General features: G+C 35.6%; 1 long non-coding RNA gene across 2 annotated transcripts in view; it reads right to left on the reverse strand.

The window, feature by feature from the left end:
• The window catches only part of LOC307195309, a 442,224-nt gene that overhangs the window by 375,774 nt on the left and 51,656 nt on the right, over positions 1–14,794 (reverse strand). For both annotated transcript variants that reach the window (XR_013830787.1, XR_013830788.1), the window contains one exon: positions 14,299–14,361. This is a non-coding gene — a long non-coding RNA (uncharacterized lncRNA). The remainder of the gene's footprint in view (positions 1–14,298; positions 14,362–14,794) is intronic.

The raw sequence follows: 14,794 nt of genomic DNA on the forward strand, positions 1-14,794 counted from the left end.
CCATTCTCATAAATAACAGGTGATTTCTAAAATGTACACCATTTTCACAAGCATTTCCTAAGGTGGGTTTTTCAAAACCATGGCTGATGCTGGTTTCTAAAGTGATCTTCTATCGGACTGACAAATTCATTTAACGGTTTATTTCTCCAGCAGCTTGAGTGACTATTTCCCCTAGATATCTTTTGCAGAGCCCATACCCTAAAGCTTCATAATTCCATTAAATCAGTGCACAGCTGGGCAATTCTTTCTTTGCTCACATTATAGTGATCCCTGAGGAATTTATGTAAATCTGCGGAAATTCATTTTCAAGTCTGTACTCTGAAAAGGAGGATGCATCCTCATAAGCAAGCTAAAAGCAACATGTTGGAGAGCTAAACTAAACGTTCCATCAGGAAAACAAAACCATTTGCTTTCATGTATAGGCTTTACCTAAATGCCACCAAAATTATAAGACAAAAGATTTTTATGGGGCTTCCCTGGTGGCGCAGGGGTTGAGAGTCCGCCTGCTGATGCAGGGGACACGGGTTCGTGCCCCGGTCTGGGAAGATCCCACATGCTACGGAGAGGCTGGGCCCATGAGTCATGGCCACTGAGCCTGCGTGTCCGGAGCCTGTGCTCCGCAACGGGAGAGGCCGCAACAACGAGAGGCCCGCGTACCGCAAAAAAAAAAAAAAAAAAAAAAAAAATTTATGTAGTCCAAATAGATACCAAGGAAAGTGTAGCTGAGCAACTATTGCAGGGCACAGCCTCCTTTCTGGTACCACCACTTAATTTCACTTTGGGCGATGCTATGGGAATGGGTTCAGCCTTAGAATTCATGGGCCCTCAGGAAAGACTTCTCATACAAGGGTAAAAAGACATGAACTCCCCTAGTCCTTCAAAGAGCACCAAAGTCAACCGCAAGAAACCCTGATAAGACCAGAGAGTCTGAAAATTAAAGGACAGATATTGTGAGCTGGAAAGAGGACAGGCCTTATTTACAGTTAGACTTACCTGCATTCCAATCCTTTATTAGCTGAGTAAATCACCTAGACTTCAGGGTCTCAGTTTCTTCCTCTGTACATTAGGGATAATAATTCTTTACAGTTATAAATTTTTAATGAGTTAAACTATGTAAAGCGCTTAACCCAATACCTAGAACATGACTGATGCCCAAATGCCCTCACCTGGACCAAAAGATAAGGTCTGAAAAGATCTAGGCTACAGCAATGAGGAATTCCGCCACTTAAATGTTTTGGGTCCTCAAATAGCTATGGTGCCTTCCCATCTTAGTAGATCTGCCCACCTTTCCTACTGCTGGGAAAGTAAGGCTAAGGGACCATGGGAACATTGACTCAATGTTCACGTGTTCACATTGTTCACATTGTTCACATTGACTCAATGTACCACATGCCTCTCTTCTTAAGCCATTCCAACATTTACTCTTTTGAGCATAGACCTTCTCATATCTGAAAACTCCAGACTCTGTTATCTCCATCACTGGCCAATTTCTCACATCCCTAACTAACAATATCCCTCATTGCTTTCTTACATATCAACCACAGTCTCTCAGCCTCATGTGTCTTTTTGTCTTTTGTCTCAACTGCTGCTGCATTAACCATTAACCAGCTCTGCATGAGTTTGGAATGATTTGATTCAGGCAGAACCTGGCAATGCCTTACTTGAAGGCCATGCCACGTGCCTCTCATCAACTTAGGACTTTCTTATTGACACTGAGGTGTGAGTGGTCTTGCTTAGTATCCACAGATGCATTCTGGAGTTTCAGGGAAGTCCCAGCCCAGCAGAGCAAACCTTTAACCAACGGCTGACAAGAAAAATAGATAAATACTTCCCCTTTCTCCTCAACTATCTATAGTCCTGAGATGTCCTTTCACAGGACAGTCCAATGACAGGAAGCAGGCTTAATTAGTGCTACTAGTTCAGCAACACACCTTCCAATTAGCTTTCCCTCCTTCCCTACCTTGGTTCCTTTATACTCATTCTTGCCTCCCTTCAGAAAAACAGTAGCATAAATTCTTGTATCAGGCTCTGCTTTCTGGGATACTCAGGCTAAAACACCTGCCCCTGAGGGGACATGACCTGTACCTGTACCAGGTAACTCTCCCCATTTTGCAGGGGAAGATTGAACAGGGATGAACATCTAACACAAAGGCTGCCAATCTACTGCCTAAGCCAGTAAGCAAGACTCTAGACCTTGTCTGAAAAGATGAGCTACACAAACTGAATTCCTCTCTAGGGAACGGGAAATACAAAATAATAGGTGAAGCTAATTAGCAGACTGTGTCATAAAGAAAGAAGGTAGCAGGGCAGCCATGAGGGTCTAATCGATCCATTCAGCAGGGGAGGGAGGAGGAATTGTATTCATTTATTTGTCATTGTAACCCAGTACCTGGTACAGGGCCTACCACATAGTAGGAGCTTAATATACTTTTTGCTAAATGACAAATAAAACTTTACTCCCACTTTTCTCCTTGAGTTTAACTCCTCTGCACCCAATCCTTTCCTGCAGTCAGGACAAGAATCATCTAGCATTTTCTCAACCGCATCGACACTAGTATCTTCCACTCCCTGTAGCGCACAATAAACCACACCTTAAACCTTGCCATATCTCTTAACTGCTTCCCCTTCAGAAGCCTCTTGAAATGCCTCTCCCTGACCATCACATGTTCTATTCTGTCACCTCACTTCTGGCATGCTCTTTTCCCTCATTGTTCTTCCTTCATCACGGTCCTTCATTCCTTTTCTGGCCTTCCTTATTTCATGCCTCTCTACCCAGTCAGCAGCCCGTGGTTAATTATTATAATAAATACTTCTATTCCTGCATTTAACTAATCCTTTTATAGTACACATAAAGGCATAAATGTGCCAGTTCCAACATTAACAGACCACACTGTCTGTTTTCCCCATTCTGTTCCTGATCTAACAAGCACAGCTAGAAAATACCACATCTAACTTCAGCTGGACCTTCCATACAAATGAAATTATAACTTTTTTCTTGCATCCCATGATCTTGCTCATACCACTTTAATAATTTCTCCTTCTGTAGCTCATACCTGGTAAGTGGCAAGACCTCAAGTCTTTTTCATGATTCTCTATGCGTTCATAAATGGAGAGTTGTTTCAAGTTCCTTCCCAATGGACTCAGGGACACCCTGCAAATCAGAGGATGTAGCTAGATGCTAGGCATCCACCTAACTCCATCCAGTAGTATATTCAAGCCTCAGCTAAGACCCAGCCAAGACTCCTGGTTGAGTAATTCAGTGACCTTCCCCACTCACTGTGTTACAAACTTTTTATACATGTTTAACCTTAAAAATAACTCCACAAGGCTCTCATTATCTCAGTTTCCATATGAGGAAACTAAGATCCAAAGAAGGTTGAGTAAATTTCCATAGGCCACAAAGTTAAAAAGTGGCAGAGTTAGTATGAAACCCAAGCTTTCTTATCCCAAACGATGCTCTACTACTTTATAGTAGTCTTTCAAGACTACTATAAAGATACTTAGCAACTTGTTTTTATTCTCAATGACGTCAAAATAATACTAAGCCTTCAGGATTATATCCTTGGATAACCGACAGTATCACTGTTATTGTTACAAACATGTTGCTTCCTTCTTTCTCCATCAACCCCTTCTTAGATGCTACCAATACTTATGAAATCTCTCAGACAATAGCTTTCCTTTCCAGCTCCTAGTCATTATTTTAATTCAGCCCTTTGCCATTATCTTTGATCAATTGGAAAAAAAAAGTGGGCTTCTAATCTGTATTCTCTCATCTCGGTATCTTCTTAACTCAATTCATATTATTCATAATTGCTATCTTTCTCCAACAGTTTTCATCACATCATTTTCTCTTCTACCAGAAAAGTTAATAACTTTTCCTTTTTTGATAAATGTAACATTAAGTGACTCCCCTTCTTCATCAATCCGTCAACCTTAAACTCAGTTTCATCTTTTATGCTATTTTTCACTAGAATTTCACCCTCAAGCCTTATCCTTAAAACACAATGTATGGACTTCCAACTCGAAGAACACTACTTTGTGTTATTTGTTCAACAAGTCTATACTCCTAAAACTATCGAAATGACCAAAGAAAAAATTGTTAAGGGTAAAATATGTATCAGTGTTCGAAAATATTGAGTTTTCCCTTAAAAGTTGGAAAATTTGACAATTTTTATAAACTATGGTCCATGCCAGACCAGATAAAGGGAAACAATGACCACAATTCAAATCAACCGACAGAAGGGTGGAAAAAGTAGTATGTCCAGATAATTTGGATAAGACACAAAGGCTAAAATATATCTGGTTATTGGATAGACTATAGCCCACAATCTTGAAAATATTCTTCTGGATCCAGAAGAAAGTAAGGAAAAACCTCAGGGATATACTATCAGAGAGAGAGAAAGAGCACCATGAGTTGAAGCTGGAGAGGAGAGGAGCAAGAAAAAATAAAATCTGGGGTTACTATGAGGGAAATGCTGGTACTGCGATACTAAGCCTGACTCAGGGTTGGGTGAACAGAATCTAAAAGTCCAACATTAGAATGAGACCCTTGATGCTGAACAAAATGGATGGACCTAGGTCAGTAGCAACCAGGGAATCCAGGCAAACCAAACTCAATCGTCCTTAGAGGAACGTATTTCGATTATAACCCCAAGGATTTCCATAGATTATGAAGTCATCATAAAAACTGAGTAAACCCACAAGGAGAATGTTTACCACAGCAATGAATAAGCAGAAAAAATATACAACATATTTAAAACCGCCCCCATAACTTCAAATTGTAGAATTACCATCTATAAATGGGATGAAGTGAGAATGTAGCATTGACATATATACCCTTCCAAATGTAAAATGGATGGCTAGTGGGAAGCTGCTGCATAGCACGGGGAGATCAGCTCAGGGCTTTGTGACCACCTAGAGGGGTGGGATAGGGAGGGTGGGAGGGAGATGCAAGAGGGAGGGCATATGGGGATATATGTATACATATAGCTGATTCACTTTGTTGTACAGCAGAAACTAACACAACATTGTGAAGCAATTATACTCCAATAAAGATATTAAAAAAGATAAAATATGAAATAATTCTAAATAAAATACTGAAAGAAATAATAAATTCAGAAAAGGAAACAGCCAAGATGAAATTATTTTTAAAAGATCAAGCTACTGTTAAAAATACAGTTTTTAGAATGAAAACATAATCATTGCAATTATAAAGTTTCTCTATAAGTAAACTAACAACTTAGATAAAGCTGAAGACAGAATTAGGAAATTAAAAGATTACCCTAAAGGAAGTACACAGAATGAAGCAGACAGAGAAAAGGAAATGCAATATATGAAATTAAAAGATAAATAGACTTGAAGAACTGAATGAGAAGTTCTCATAAAGTAGTAATAGAAAGAATGGAGGAGAGGAAATATTCAAAGACATAATATTTGAGAATTTTTCAGAACTGATGGAAGATTCTGAAAGATATATGAAAGATATCCATACCTACACATATTGTAGTAGAAGTTCAGAACACCACAGCTTAAGAGATCTAAAAAAGTCATTTCTTCTGCAAAGAAATGATAACTATCTAAAGGCAGGCTTTCAATAGCCACAGTAAAAGCCAGTAGCCATAGAATTATGTCTTCAAGAAATTATTTCAAGAAAATAACTCTCAACCTACTATTTTGTATCCATCAAAATTTCTTCAGGATTAAGAGTGAATTAAACATATTTCAAGCATTTTTAGATGAACAAACTCTGAGAGAAAAACAGTATACTTTCATAAGAAATTTCTGAAAGATACACTTCTGAAAAAAAAAAATCCCAGAAAGAAGATCTAAGAAGAAAGGTGAGCAGAAATTGGTAAACATATAGATAAATCTATATAAACTGTGTCTTATAAAATAATAAATAAAATGTCTAATTTGGGAAGTTAAATGATAGAACTTAAAGAGTAATAATAGCATGGAAGTCAGAAGAGATGATTGGAATAATTGTTCCAGAACCCTTGTATTGTTCAGAAAGGGGAGGGTATAAATGGTTGATTAAATTTAGTCATTGTTAAGTTAGTGGACACCCCCTTAAAATGTCAAAATTATAAAAGAAAGTAAGTTAGAATATATCATTTCTAATCAGTAGAGTAAGATAATTGGATAATAAAACAAGCAAATTTGAAAGAAAGAAAAAAGGAAAGAAAGAAAGAGGGAGAGGGAGGGAAGAGGAAGCATACAAAAAAACAAACAGAAAGTATAAATGAAGATCATAGAAATAAGTAAATATATATCACTAATCACAGTACTTATGTATTGATATATAGACCAAACTTGCCAGTTAAAGACAGAAATTTTAAGGCTAAACGTAAAAATTCTACATTAGACACACCTAAAATATAAAGAGAAAATTGTTGAAAGATATGTCCAACAAATAATAGCCCAGAGAAAGCTGGGGAGAGCTATATTAATAATATAAAAAGAGTCTTTAAGATAAAAAAAATTATTAGGAAGAACAAGTGATACTACCTAAAGTTTCAAATTACAGTAAGATTTAACAACCAGGTATGTAATATGGTCCTATCTCAAATTACACAATGCAAAACATTCAAGAACTCCAGAGAAAAATTGATAATCATCATGATAATATAAGAATGAAACACACCTTTTTCAATTATTGATAGTTCAAGCAGAAAAAAGTCTATAAAAATATGAATATTTTGGACTACCAAACTTGATTTAATGAAGACAGATAGATAGATAGATTTCTTCTCAAGCACACAATACATTTATCAAAATTGAATACATTAATCCATAAAGCAAGACTCATCTTACATACAATGTATATGTGTGTGAATCTATATATATATGTTCTACATTATACAGAGAGAATATAAATAGTCTGTGTGGCGTGTGTTTTTGTGTACTTGTATATATATTGCATTCTCTAGGCACAAAGCAGTTAAATCAGAAATCATTATTTAAAGAGATGAATTTTTAACATCTTCTCATGAAAAATTTCTAACACATGCAAGAGTAAATGAAGTAGTATATGTTGAATGCTCATGTATCCTTCATCTAGCTTCAATGATTATTCAACTCGTAGTCAATTTTTTATCATCCATACATCCACTCCCATCTGAATTTTTCTGAAGAAAATTCATCCATAAATATTTGTAACTCTATAAAGGAAGGACTTTTTTCTTTAACAGTATGATAATACCATTATATATATTTAAAAATATATAAAATTCCTCAAATATCCAGTCAGTGTTCATATTTCCTTGATTATCTTATATGTTTTCTTAGTTTGTTCAAGTCAGGATCCAAATAAGGATCATACATTGCATTCAATAGATAAATCTGTTAAGTCTCAAGTGGGTATATTATTAAGACCCCATATGATTGAAATTCTAAAACCACACTTCCAAATAACTCATAGACCACAGAAGAAATGATAATGGAACACTGAAAATACTTGTAACTGAACAAAGAGCAAAATACCAACGTAGTGTTACTTTGAAAAGCAATGAAAGCAGTAATTTGAGGAAAACTTTACACTTTAGTGCTTATATTAGAACAAACTGTGGAAATTAATGATTTAAACATCCAACTTAAGAAATTGGGTAGGGGGTAGAATGATAGACTATAAACAGAAAACAGAAGGAAGAAATTTAAAGCAAGAAGGGACTACTGAAGTAGGAAACTAAAATATAACACGGGATCAATGTGATGGAATACATAGCTCCAATTCTTTGACACTCATCCCATTGATAGGAGGGGTCTATTTCCCCTCCCCTTAAATCTTTGTTGTGCAACGACTCTGACCAAGAGTATGGCAGAAGGGATGCTTTGCCAGCTCTACGTCTAGCCTTTAAGAGGACATGCAATTTCCACTTCCCATAGAACATTCTTAGCATTCCAAGCTGCAATGTAAGAAGTATAAATACTCCATTGGAGAGGCCATGTGGAGCAGCCCTGTGATACATGGATAGAGGGAGAAACCTGGCTGAGCTCAGCCCTCTGGTTCTCCTTGCCAAGGCATCAGGCATTTGAGTGAAGCGATCTTGGACTCTCCAGACCAGACCAAGAACCAATAATACCACCAGGTAAACCCAGTCAATACCATGTGACGCAAGAGAATGAGCCAGGAAAACTATCCCTGAATTCCTGACCCACAAATCATGAGATAATAAAATGGTGGTTGTTATAAGCCAATAAATTTTCAAGGTTGTTACACAGCAAAAGATAATGAGAGTAATAATGCCAAAAGTTGGTTCTTTGAAAAGACTAATAAAATTTGTCTCTAATCTCTAGTGATATTTGCCAAGGGAAAAAAAGACATAAAACATTTTTTTTTAATTAAGGAAAAAAAGGGCTTGGATGCTAACTAGACTTATTGTGGTGATCATTTTGCAATATATACAAATATTGAATCATTATGTTGTACACAAGAAAGTAATATAATGTTATATGTCAATTATACCTCAACTGAAAAAAAAAGGACTACGTATCAGACTATATATCGAAGAGGAAACTCTGGATTAAAGCCATCAGGCAGGATGGGGACAATCTGATGCGGTAGAACAAGCCGTTGTTTGAGGTTTGGATTCTTCCACTAATTAACTTTGGGAAAGTTATTTAAATCTATCAGACCTCAGTTTGATAAAAATGAACTAACTAAAGCTCTTTCTATAGTTATAATTCTTTGACATTGTGATTTTTCATATGTTTAGTCTCTGCTATTTATAGGGGCTGTACTTAAGAAATAGTGAATTCAGGGCAAGGAACAAAGTAGAGTTCAGAAGGTAACCAATACTACTTGTTCTCTTTGCTTAAACTGGGGAAAATAATTTGGAGACTAACCTGCCTTTTTTTTTTTTTTTTAACAAACTTTCACTATGTCTATTCAAGATCTTTTTGGGCCAATAAAGTCAATAAATATCTGTTGAATTAAATTCACACCAACACACAAAAAGGTTATTTCCCAGAATAAAAGAAATATCACATTAGCTAGTCTGATAGACATAGCCTACGATGAAAGAATTAGTTTTTATCCTTATATATTCTATACAAACACTGTATACTAAATTCTGGTTTTATAAAGATTTTTCAAGACTTTGAGAGTCCTACAAATGGCTCATGCTACAAATATGATGTGAAGCTCAGTTGCATTTAAGTGCTTATCGAAAACATGGCCACCATTTCTACTTTGCTCTACATTTTCAGCAGTAACTTAAAAGTTCTGTAAGACTTAACAATTTATTTGTGTCTTTCTGTTGGTTTTTAACATGGAATTTAGTTAATGATGTTTGGTAGCATGATAAATTTCTGCTGATATTTTGGAATGATTTTGAACCTTATGGATGGAGGGGGTGGAAGGGCCATAGTTCCATCAAAATGTTCTAGCTTGTTACCTTAGAGGAAATAAAAAGCTCTATCATGTTTCCACCTTAGTTTCTGGTGAGGAAGTTTATCAGTTTAAATGCCTTTTTAAATTTCAAAATACTTGTATCTCAATTCTAAAGTTTAGTGTGCAAAAAAAAAAAGCTAGACCAATTGACATAATGAACAGGTTATAGGCTGCAATGGAAAGATTAGGCCATCCTAAAAAAGATATCACCAGGATTTTTGAAATTTCATTTTAAATTAGCAAAGCCATTTCCCATATTCAGTTGTTTTCTAATGAGGATAAATATTTGCATGGTAAAATTAAGAAACAGTTATGATTTAATGTATGCAGTATAAACATAAGAAGCATCATACTCACAAATAGATACAGATGACTCTTACTCTGAACATATAAAGACATCTTTAAATAGATATAGCTATATAATATTGACATATTTATGTAAGAGTTCTTTACATTCGTACTACAATTAAGATTAGGACATCAACCTTGACGTTTACCCATTACTATTTCAAAAAATAAAATGAAAAAACCCTAGCCACATGCTTTTTTATTTCCAAGTGTCTTCTTTATCTTTCTGAGCTAGTTCATCTACTACAAGGCATTAATAATTTATTTCTTTCCAAGTTATTTTTAGGGTGCTTTAGCTTTATTAAGCTGTCTACCAAATGCTAAAACATTAAATAATGAGTTTTCTCTTCTATGCCTACCCCATAGATAGGAGATTTCTTGCTTCAAACCTCAGTGCACACATGTAAACACAATTACTCAAAACAAAGCAACAAGTGAGAAGGAGGATTAAAATAAGAACTCAGACATTCTAACTCACAATCCAGCATTCAACCCCCTAGAACTTGCTGTTTTCCTTTGTCCTCTTTGCTGTGAACCAAGATACTTGTTCTTTAGCAGGGTGTTTCTGCTGCAAATCCAGTTGCTACTGCATTATGCAATGAAGTCAGAAGCCTGAGCTTGTGACATCAATATAGGTTGCTATGGTAACTCTTTCCATAAGTATTACAGGTTCATTGTAGGCTCAAAAAAGAGGACTTCAGCAGAGTAGCAAAATAGCTGGCATTATTCAGCCTAAATTACAACAGTAATTGATGCAAAAAATGTCTTATACTAGCTATAGTAAATGCAGATTTTTATATTTATGTCGTTATTGAAAGTCATTTTCTATTTTTTTGAAAGAAATGAAAATTCTTCAATAGAAGTAGCATTGCCACTGACCTTGATATAACAGATCTACATGATCCAAGCAGAAGAGAGTCACACTGTAATATAGTTAATTATTCCCCACATTGTGTCATTCCAGAAGTCAAGTAATGTTATACATTATCTGTTATGAATACATTCATAATAGCATGATTCCAATCCAGTTTTCTCATTACAGGCAGTATAAAAAGGTCCCACAGAGCTGTTTGTATGAAAGCAATTTTAGATGACAAGTTTTCCCAATGAGCGTGCCTATTTTTACCCAAACAATAGAAAAGATCACCTTTTTATTGCACATGTTCATCCTTATTTCCCTGAATATTTTTGCTAATGCCTCAGTTTTAACGGTTAAGTCCATCTCCCTGTGTAGGAGACATTTGGAAATATTCTTTATCCATTACATTCTTTCAACCTGAATTTGAAGCTTGTGGCTGACAATTACAAAGCCTGAATTCCTTTCTTCCATAGCTCCTTTTTTTTTTTTTAATCATCTACCATCATCAACATGAGGATGTTAGTTCAATTCTGCAACCATGCTCAGGCTAGCCACTAGGGTTACAATGTGTCGGACATTAGGTATAAGAAGCATAAGACATACATGTCATGCGTGTAATAGCAGCAACAACACTAACAATATTTACTGAGTACCTGCCATGTGCCAGACACTATGGTAAGCACTTTACATCCATTATCTCATTTAATCCTCACAACAATACAGGGAGAGAGGGAAGTACTTTTATCCCCATTTTCTGCATCGGAGAACTGAAGCTCAGAGGGGTAAAGTCATTTGCCTGAAGTTGCAGAGGTAGCTAGGGAACACAGCTGGCATTTGAACTTAGATCTGACTCCAAATATTTATCTTTTGACAGAAATTAAGGAAAATTTCTTGTTACTGTGTTAAAATTTAAAATTGCATCACAATCCTATTGATAAAGAACTCCTTCACATACACTTCACTGAAGCATAAAGGCAATGATAGTCTTCAGGTTGACTTCATAAACACTTTTGATGACTGACTTTCCTGTTTTTGTAACACTCAGCAGTTCAGAAAGTGTTTGCATGAAGATATTTTTATTCCCTTAGGTTATAAATGAAAATATCTCTCAAAAATATTGGTCTATAACTTTTCTTAGACAGTTGCATTGAAATTCTCATACACTCCAAGCTACTGGACTATCTTCAGCTCAGATAAATATATTAATAATGTGTATAGTGTGGCGCAGTTTACAAATCATACTAAACATTCACCCGTTCAGCACATTTTCACTGAGCCACTATTATGAGTCAGGCACTGTGCAAACTGTTAGATATGAAACTACAATAAAAAACTGAAATGGTCTCCAAATTAAGGAAGCATATAGTCTAAAATGGGAGTCATTGATCAAATAACAACATAATAAATGTAAAACTGGAACTGTGTCCAGACAGTAGAAAATAAGAAAGGCTGAAAATAAACGATCTAAGCAATTCAACCCTGAATGATACAAAGAGAACAGAAGAAACACAAAGAAGCAGAAGGAAGAAAATAATAAAAAGAAAAGGAAAACCTGAGGAAATGTAATGCAACATATGATGGGAACATCAACACAGCCAACTTCGTTCTTTGAAAAGACAAATAAAATTGACAAACCTCTGGCAAGGGTGATCAAGAAAACAGAGGCAAGGCAAAAGTAAACACCTTTTGAAATGACAAAGGGAACACAATTAGAGATACAACAGAGATTAAAAAGGAGATAAGATGCAATGAACTTTATGTTAATACATTTGAAAGGATAGATAAAAGGAACAAACAAAATTGATCAAGAAGAAACAGAAACTTAAATAGGCCTAGACACACCAAAGAAATTGAATTAGAAATATAAAAACTTCCCAGATCAAAAGCGTGGATGGTGTCACAGGTAATTCTACCAAAATTTAAGAATGGATAATTCCAGTCTTACAAACTCTTCTAAATAATTTTTAAAAGCAGGAACTATCCAAATAAATTATTTTATGAGTCTAGTATAATTTGATTAAAACAAAAAGCTAAAAGAACAGTATGAGAAAAGAAAAATAAAGAATATCTCCCATGAACATAAATACAAAAATCCTAAATAAAGTATAAAATCCAGCAAGTGTAATAAAATACTGTATCCCTCTTTTCTTCCAAATGCAACCATTATTCAGCATTTTTGAATCTATTATTCTCCACTTCTTATTTTACATCTTAGTAATAATACTGAACTGTGGCATTTCCATGGACATACCTTACATTTCTCACCTCTGTGCCTTTCCTGGTAATAAGTCCTCTACCTTGACCGCCATTCCTCGTTTAGCTAGATAACTTACTTAATCTTGAAAAAATCACCTCATCCCTCTCTCCTTCTGGCCAGAACTTTTTCTTATGATTTACCATATAGTACAAAGTATTTTAATGGGTGTCTTTCCCACAAAGAACCATATGGTTACAGATTATGTCTTTTTCATCTTCTAACCCTTGGCTATTAATATGTGCCTGGAATGGCACTAAATCTTCTAAATCAACTTCATGTAGTTTGCATTTCGACCACATAGTCAGTCTGATGAACTAATACAATGACCTTCATTTAGATCTTCAATATCACTTATATTTACCTCCAGTACTCAGAATGTAACCTTATTTGGAAGTAGGGTCTTTACAGAGGTAATCAAGTTAAAACAAGGTCATTAGGATGGGCCCTAATTCAATATAACTGTTGGCCTTTTACCAAAAGGGAATTTGGACAGAGAGACATCTGCAGAGGGAAGACTATATGAAGGAAGAATGCTATGTAAAGATAAAGGCAGAGATTAAGGTGATACGTCTACAAGGCAAGGAATGTCAAAAATTGTCACAAATCACCAAAACCTAGGAGAGAAGCCTGAAACATAGTCTACTCGACAGCCCTCAGAAGGAACCAACCCTATTGACCCCTTGATCGTAAATGTTTACCCTCCAGAACTGTGAGACAATAAATTCCTCTTGTTTAAGCTAAGCCACCCAGTTTGTGGTACTTTGTTACAGCCCTAGGAAAATAATAAGTATCTTCAAGAAATCTTAGAATAAATCTAAGCTTCTTGCTAATGAATAAGGCAATTCCCAACACTTTCTTTCATTGGGTACCATATTGATAGAGCCAGTTCATGATAAAAATAGCTAGATCGAAATTTCACCTGTGTTTTTATAGCCTCACAGGGAAAATTTGCAAATAAATTTGTACAACCTAACACGTTGCCACCATTTGCTAAAAGAAGGTTAATATTTTTTCTGGAGAGAATGCTTTCCTTTCTTCCAGGAAACAGACATCTGATTCCTAAATGATCATTAAAATTTTTTTATTCTAGGCATCTAAGACACATCTAAATACTCAGAATGGATTGTTTACCCATCAGTACATAGTTAAATTCACATTAAAACAGTCTCAAATATCAAAAAAGTGTTTTATTTTAACAACAATTAATAATTCATCTAATGTCTAACTTTAAGGGGTCTGATGGGAAGCATGGTGGAAGATTCTTATTGAGGTTTTGGAATAAGACAAAAACATGACATGAATCATAGTTAGGAATCTATATTAATAGCCACATTACCAAAGAACATACAGAGCTAAAACATTAAACATTTGCTATGTTCCTGTCGAACACTGCAGTTCCCTTTAGGGAAAAAGGCATAAATAAATGTGTCCCTCTGAACTTACTTTTTCCAGATGGGTGGAACTTGAGGGATGCTCTGAGCCAGCAGAATGGTCACTCCCATGCACCTTCAGGGGGAAACGTATGGCTTTTAGTAGAATCTAACAGAGTCACTGATCCTGTTCCTGGACTTGATATGATTTCCTTCCTTTCTCCCCCCTTTCTTCCACTGTCCTTCCTTCCTTTTTAGTATAAATGTGCTTTTCTATTAAAGCAATGCATGTTTGAAGTTTTAAAGAAGCCCCATTGTTTTGTGCACAGAACTGTCAAAATGAAGGAGCATTTTGAAGCAGGCATCCTGTTTCTTATTTTCTCAGTTCTGAGTATGAATTTAGCAGCATAATATATTGGTTGGGTACATGTTTCAGAGTCAAATAGCCCTTGTCAAACTGACAAGGTCTCTTATTAGCTGTATACAACTTTAGGAGTAGTATTTAGCCATCCTGTGCTTCCACACCAGTAATTAAGGATGAAAATTGTACTGCCATCACATGGTCTGAG

Source organism: Stenella coeruleoalba, assembly GCF_951394435.1.
Source record: "Stenella coeruleoalba genome assembly, chromosome: 12".
NCBI lineage: Eukaryota > Metazoa > Chordata > Mammalia > Artiodactyla > Delphinidae > Stenella > Stenella coeruleoalba.